Here is a 7601-nt window from a genome sequence, read left to right as displayed (position 1 = left end):
ATCGGCGGCGTGCGTTATGCGTAACAGTGGGAAGTGCCACGGGTGCGTTGCGGCAGTACATCTCCTCCGAAGACGTGGAGCAAGAGACTGTGTGAGGGACTTTTCACGATCGAAACGTTTGTGGTGCATGTCTTCGGGAAGATTGAGCCCGCCGACAACACATACATCGTCATCGTGAGAGATTTCGATGTCGATGAGAGCAGACCCGACGGGGCGCGGATACTTACGTTCATGTCGGAGCGCTTTGGCTTCAAGTGTTCCCCCGATGCCACCGCAGCTACCAGTCGTGACCGATCGTGCATAGACCTAACCTTCGGGAAGGATATTAACACAATGAAAGTGCAGCCACTTGCCGTGTACCACAGTGATCACAAGGCAATGATTACAATGGTCACGAAATAAACGATGATGACCGACTACCGACGAGTGCGGGTGGGATGATCGAATGACCAGATTTCACGAAATTACACAACACCATAGATTGCAGAGGCGCACATTCCCGCCGCCGCACCCAAATTTAAGCAAAAATAACTCTGTCGAATGGCGGCAGTTAGAGACCAGATCCTATCCGAGTCCAGCTATCATGCACCTAATACACACAGATTTATGCACAACTGACAAGTGCAGACAGTGTGACTCAAGAGCCACCCTGGAGTATATCCTATGGGAATGTTATCCTATGGGAATGTTATCTATGGGAATGGCTATAATACACAATAACGGTGATGCAGCCTCAAACAGTGATAGCCTCCGCGCGCGCTGGGAGTCTGCGTTGCTCAGCTCGGACCTGCAGCGCCAACTCTGGGCCGTCCAGCGATCCATGGAAGCCGCCAAGCGCCAACAACCCTTGGCCGAAACCTAGGCGGGGTCCAGGCCCACCCCGCCAAATCGCAGGGCACTCAATAAAGTTATTTGAATGAATGAACTGGTATCTTCGAGTAAATATATCTTTATTCGCCCAATACTGAACTCACAACAGTCAAATTCAGCATACCAAATCCCCAACATAGGAAAAGCCCAATATAGCAAAACCAACCATAGCGCCAGCTTCGCTGGACTTCCCTCTTCACAGGGTGGAAGGGCTCTGAATTTTCTGAACTTTGTTTTAGTGGAACACTGTTGAGTGTATTCTTGTTGAGTGTATTCTTTAGTTCTGCCGCCCCCCCCCCCCCCCCATTTCTCTCTTCTCATTAGCTCTAGTATAAGCGCTGTCCAAAGCTGTAGAAAGCTCGAAGTGACCTATAGGAACTATCAAGGTCGTCTCCTTTGCGCGAGGTTCAGAGCCGTATTGTTCTGCGCGGCTCGCCTCGACACACTTAGCCTTTACCCGGGAGCGCAATTTTCGGGCGGCAAGAGGCAGGCAGACGCGACAACGAGCGGACGATACGCGGCTCGGGGCTTCTCGATAGGCGCTGAAAACTTTTTACTTTTCTTATTTTTTTCACAAAACTTTTAAGAGCTGTTCAAGTCCGCTGAAAATATATCGTGTACCTAGGCGCATTCAAGGCCGCATGCGTGCGTGCGATTCGAGGAACACGATGTTAGGACCACAGAAAATTGACACTATATTGTGCAACCTAAAACGATCAGCAAAACCCGTACAGCACAAATAAATCGACGGATCTCTTAGGCATGTAGGGCCCTCTGGGCTATACTTTGCGGCAATAAGGTAGCCTCGCCACCTGCGGGATTATCTCACTGAGCTATGTCGAATGCTCGGTTGCGATAGTCGGAAGTTCGAATCTTCTTTTTTTTTATCTGACGATGGTGTGCCTGACTTTGACCTCCTCCCGTGCACTACATATGCAGGCTTGGAGTGACGCTTGACACCGGCAAAAGATGCCGAGAGCGTGTGGGACTATACTAATCAAGGTACAACCAAATTAGGAAGGCCCACTAAGCTTCAACAAAGACACTCCCTCACCAGAACAAGACTTGGCCTCCCTGGTGCAGTATTTGGCCAACCCCTCCCTCATGATTCCTACAATTAACCCATTGCCTTCAGTCCCCATCAGCTGCGGAGCACCTGGCCAAGGCGGCGTTGAGACCTGTAATGTAGCAAAGGGTGCTAAGAATCTCCGGACCCGGACAGGCCGCCAATGGAAACTGACCCTGGCAACCTTTAGCAGCCGAACTCTGTCGAATGAGGCTAACTTAGCAGGACTCTTTGAGGAACTATCAGACATTGTTTGGGATATCATCGGCCTTAGTGAGATTAGAAGAAGTGATGAGGCTTATACATTGCTGAATAACGACCATGTCCTCTGCTGTAGAGGTCTCCCAGAAAAGAAGCAATAGGGGGTAGGATTCCTAATCCATAAGAACTTAGTGGGCAGCATTGACGAATTCTGTAGCCTTAATGAGAGGGTAGCAGTAGTCGTAATCAAACTTAATAAGAGGTATATATTAAAGGTAGTACAAGCCTACGCTCCAACATCCAGTCACGATGACGATGAAGTAGACCAGTTTTAGGAAGATGTTGAATTAGCGATGAGAAAAGTGCAAACTCAGTATACTGTAGTAATGGCCGGGCGACTTCAGCTCAAAAGTGGGGGGAAAGCAGGCTGGTGAACAAGCAATTAGCATCTACGGCGTCGATTCTAGGAACGCTAGAGGAGAGGTGCTAGTAGAATTCGCAGAAAGGAGTAAGCTGAGAATAATGAACACCTTCTTCAGGAAGCGTAGCAACAGAAAGTGGACCTGGAAAAACCCTAATGGGGAAACAAGAAACGAAATTGATTTCGTACTTTCTGACGATCCCAGCATAGTGCAGGATGTAGAAGTGATAGGCAGGGTAAAGTGCAGTGATCATAGGTTAGTGAGGGCTAGGATTCACCTCAATTTGAACAGGGAAAGAGTAAAATTGGTCATGAAGAAACAGGTCAACCTAGAGGCAGTAAAGGTAACAGCAGACGCATTCAGGCTGGCGCTTGCAAAAAAATATACAGCCTTAGAACAGAGCGATGAAGAAGACATAGAGGTAATAAATGAAACTATAACTAGGCTGGCTTCAGAGGCAGCAATCGAAGTGGGAGGCAAGGCACCAAGGCAACGAGTAGGCGAGCTTTCCCAAGTAACAAAGGACCTAATAAAGAAACGACAAAGCATGAAAGTGTCACTCAAGAGATAAGATAGCATTGTCATTTGTTGGGCGTGCTGGTAAACTGACATTGAAAGCATATTTAGCGCCAGCGAAGGACAGAACTTAGACGACACCACAATGTGCTAACTTCAACAACTGTATTTTCAGGAAACAACCACCTATTTAACCCATGCACAATGGCGCCACATCATGCAAATTTTTAACCATTCAAAAAAGCTGTCTCCTTATCTAACAAGTCGATCGAAGGGGTGCTAACACACGTATCACTATTCCGACAGATAGTTTGAACATCAATAATCTCTCGCACCTCTTTATCTTTGTGCTTCGCAAGAACACAACAGGACCCGTACACCAGCGCACCACCGCATTCCTGACAGTGAGTTGCCAGATGACTGTATTGCTTATTTTTCACGTTTAGACTATGTTCTCGTAACCGGTCATTAAGACACCTTGCTGTCTGTCCGATGTATTTTTTCCCACAGGACAGCGGAAGCTTGTAAACAGCTTCTACGCAACCCACTAGTGATTTACGATGATTCGTAGAGCATCCGACAGCTGGCTTACGGTGCGGGTCCGTTAACCGACATATTTTCGCAAGTTTTTCTGGCGCTGAAAAGAACACTTTTGTGTCCACACGGCTAGCCATTTTTTAAAGCCTATATGCTGTTCTGTGCAGATAGAGCGCTACCGCTACCTTCCCTCTGCGTTCCGTCCGCTGATTTTCAGCGTCCCGAGTTGTGCTGTCTGACACGCATCTTTTTAGCAGCCCTTCTACGACCGAAACCTGCACTGACTCCGGAAACCCTGCTGCTAATAACCTTCTTATTTGAATGGCTAAAAATTTGGATGATGTGGCGCCACTGTGCATGGGTTAAATAGGTGGTTGTTTCCTGACAATAAAATTGCTGAAGTCAGCGCATTGTGGTACCGTCTCCCTTCTGTCCTTGTTAGCTGGCGCTAAATATGCTTTTATGTCAAGATAAGATATAATTCGCGGAACTGTCAAAACTGGTCAACAAGGCGAAAGTAAGTGATATTCGAAATTATAACGTGAGAAAGACTGAAGAAGCCGTAAGAAATGGACGCGGCCTAAAATCATTGAGAAGGAAACTTGGCATAGGACAAACCAAGATGTATGCACTGAAAGATAAGCAAGGTAATAACTTCAGCAATCTTGAAGGTATAGTAAAAGCAGCGGAAGAATTTTATACTGATCTGTACAGTATCCAGAGGACTCAGGATAACTCCATTCAAAACAATACTGAACAGGATACAGAAACTCCTCCTATAACTAGCGATGAGGTCAGAAGGACCTTGCAAGACATGAAACGGGGAAGAGCGGCAGGAGAAGATGGAATAACAGTCTATTTAATCAAAGATGGAGGAGACATAATGTTTGGAAAACTGGCGGCTCTCTATACAAAGTGTATATCGACTGCAAGGGTCCCAGAAAACTGGAAGAATGCAAACATTATATTAATCCACAAAAAAGGAGACGTTACAGAATTGAAAAATTATAGGCCCATTAGCTTACTCCCAGCATTATAAAATATTCACCAAGATAATCTCCAATAGAATAAGGGCAACACAGGACTTTAGTCAACCAAACGAACAGGCAGGTTTCAGGAAGGGATACTGTAAAATGGATCACATCCATGTCATTAATCAGGTGATTGAGGAATCGGAAGAGTACAATCAGCCTCTCTATATGGCTTTCATAGATTACGAAAAGGCATTTGATTCAGTACAGGTACCAGTAATCATAGAGGCATTATGTAATCAAGAAGTTCAGACCGCTTACGTAAATATCTTGGAAAATATCTACAGAGATTCCACAGCTATCTTAATTCTGCCCAAGAAAAGTAGGAAGATACCTATAAAGAAAGGGGTCAGACAAGGAGACACAATCTCTCCAATGCTATTAACGGCGTACTTGGAAGAAGTATTCAAGCTATTAAATTGGAAAGGCATAGGAGTAAGCATCTCTGGCAAATACCTCAGCAACATTCGCTTTGCCGATGACATTGTTTTATTCAGCAACACTGCAGATGAGTTACAAGAAATGATTGAGGACCTTAACAGAGATAGTGTAAGAGTGGGGTTGAAGATTAATATTCAGAAGACAAAGTTAATGATGAATAACCGGGCAAGGGGACAAGAGTTCGCCAGTCAGCCTCTAGAGTCTGTGAAGGAGTACGTTTACCTAAGTCAATTAATCACAGGGAACTCTGATCAAGAGAAGGAAATTTATACAAGTAAAAGTGGGTTGGATCGTATACGGCAGACATTGTCAGCTCCTGACTGGAAGCTTACTATTATCATTGAAAAGGAAGGTGCACAATCAGTGCATTCTGCCGGTGATGACATATGGGGGCAGAGACTTGGAGACTGACAAAGAAGCTTGAGAACAAGCTAAGGAGCTCACAAAGAGCGATGGAGCGAAGAATTCTAGACGTAACATTGAGAGACAAAGAGAGCGGTTTGGATCAGAGAGCAAACGAGTATAGCCGATATTCTAATTGACATTAAGAGAAAAAAATGGCGCTGGGCAGGTCATGTAATGCGCAGGTTAGATAACCGTTGGACCATTAGGGTTACAGAATGGGTACCAAGAGGAGGGAAGCGCAGTCGAGGACGGCAAGAGACTAAGTGGTGCGATTAAATTAGGAAATTCGTGCGATAGTTGGAGCGCAGGACAGGGGTAAATGGAGATCGCAGGGACAGGCCTTTGTCCTGCACTGGACATAATACAGGCTAATGATGATGATGATGAGCTAGTTAGTTACGCTTAATTATGCACAATTATGAAAATTCGTCTCTATGATACCATTTTTTTTTATTTGCTGAGCTTGCCTAGAAACATACAAGGGGATTGTCTTTTTTTTTTTTTTTTTTGCGATAGCAATTATATGAACACTCCAAGCCAGTTTCCGCCGTCGTCATCGCCGTCGGCGTAGCTAAGTCCAAGTGCGATAAGATCGCGGCCGCGTGCCGTATGCAATAGGTACGAAGCTTAGAACGACAGAAAGCTGAGCTAGTTGGTCATGATTCATAATGCAAAGAAAGGGTAAGGCATGCAGACACGGACACAAGAGCAGCCGTTCTGATGTTGGCGGATCCTAATGGAGGCATTCGTGTTGTCCACTTCTCTTGTGTCCGTGTCTGCCCGCCTTGCCCATTCTTTGCATTATGAATCCTTACCAACTAGTAATCGGACGGTGTAATATTCAAAATTTCAAGGGAAGCCTTGGGAACTAGGAGAAGTGTCAAGGTTTGTTCTGGAACGGTGAGTGGCCATTGACCCCGGACACTTTTGACAGCATCAGCTGGGAAGATACACCAGTAAAATACCTCTGTGAAATGCCTCAAAAGCTACTAAAATAGTGATCCTTCTAGAACGATCAGGGTAAAGAAACAGGTGAAAGGGCAGCGAGGTGGAAAGACACTCACTTGTCCATATTCTCGATGGCTACTGTGTGTAATTTATTGTCTATCAGCAAAATCCAGTCTGTTATGTAAGTGTAACACTTCTCGCGAGCAAATGTGCAGAAGATTCACGGAGTACTTGCTCAGCCCCTCGGCCGACGCTATAGCAGTAGATAATAGTGATTCTGGAGAGAGTGATTGCGCCATCAGCTGCCAAGATTGTCTGATGCCCTCCCGACATCTGTGTGCTACATGCAGCTGACATCCACGCCATCGTGTTCTAGCACGTCGCCTTTAAAGTTGCGGAGACGGTCCTAGATTAGGTTTTACATGTAATAAAAAATGGACGGAACCCTAGCCATATACAACTTCGCTGTAAAATCACGAACATTTCCTCTCTGTGAAGGTGGACGACCAGGGAAGCTGTTTAGGACACGACACAGGAGTGACACAGAACTTTGAACAAAGGTACGAACTAATTTACCGTAATTTTTATATAAGTTAGCGTGGAAGACGCGAGCGCCGCCCTGAGGAGCCGGAGCAAACTAGACACGCGTGACGTTTCGACGGAACCGCCACCACGGGAGAGCGGAAGGAAAGGAAAGTAGATACGCAAGAGCTTGGAACGCCGACAGAGAGAGGACAGTGCGAACTTAGACATGGCCGACACGGGTCAAAGTGTAGTACCAGTTCTTATCAGCTTAATATTTGATGCGGGTTGCATTTGGACCCAAGATATTAAATTTATTATTGCAAGTTGGCGAAGTGCTTGAAGCCTGCTTCACCTCTTCTGTGGGTCTGCCCGGTATTCTCTATCTTGGGGATCGCCCCACGGTTTTTGCTCACGCAGAACAAAAATGGTTGAGTGCGTCTGCTTTAGCATCATTAGTTTTCTTCTACTAGCGTTCGGCTTCTTTTCTACTAGATGGCGCTTACGGGGTAGCGCAAATTACACAAGACAGTTGTGGCTGACAATCATCGTCGCTAAGTGCTGCCACACTCTTTAGAGCGATAACTTTAAGGGCCCCGTTCCGCAGGGAGCACGGCCTCGGCGGTGTGAGGGAAACGTGCC

At 46.0% G+C, this 7601-nt stretch overlaps 1 pseudogene; it reads left to right on the top strand.

Annotated features, from left to right (window-relative positions):
- The first annotated feature begins 7188 nt into the window (after positions 1–7188).
- On the top strand, positions 7189–7367 carry LOC126516962 (U2 spliceosomal RNA; annotated as a pseudogene).
- Positions 7368–7601: the final 234 nt, after the last annotated feature.

Source organism: Dermacentor andersoni, chromosome 1 (assembly GCF_023375885.2).
Source record: "Dermacentor andersoni chromosome 1, qqDerAnde1_hic_scaffold, whole genome shotgun sequence".
In the NCBI taxonomy this organism is placed as follows: Eukaryota; Metazoa; Arthropoda; class Arachnida; order Ixodida; family Ixodidae; genus Dermacentor; species Dermacentor andersoni.
This window is presented reverse-complemented; position numbering and strand designations above follow the sequence as displayed.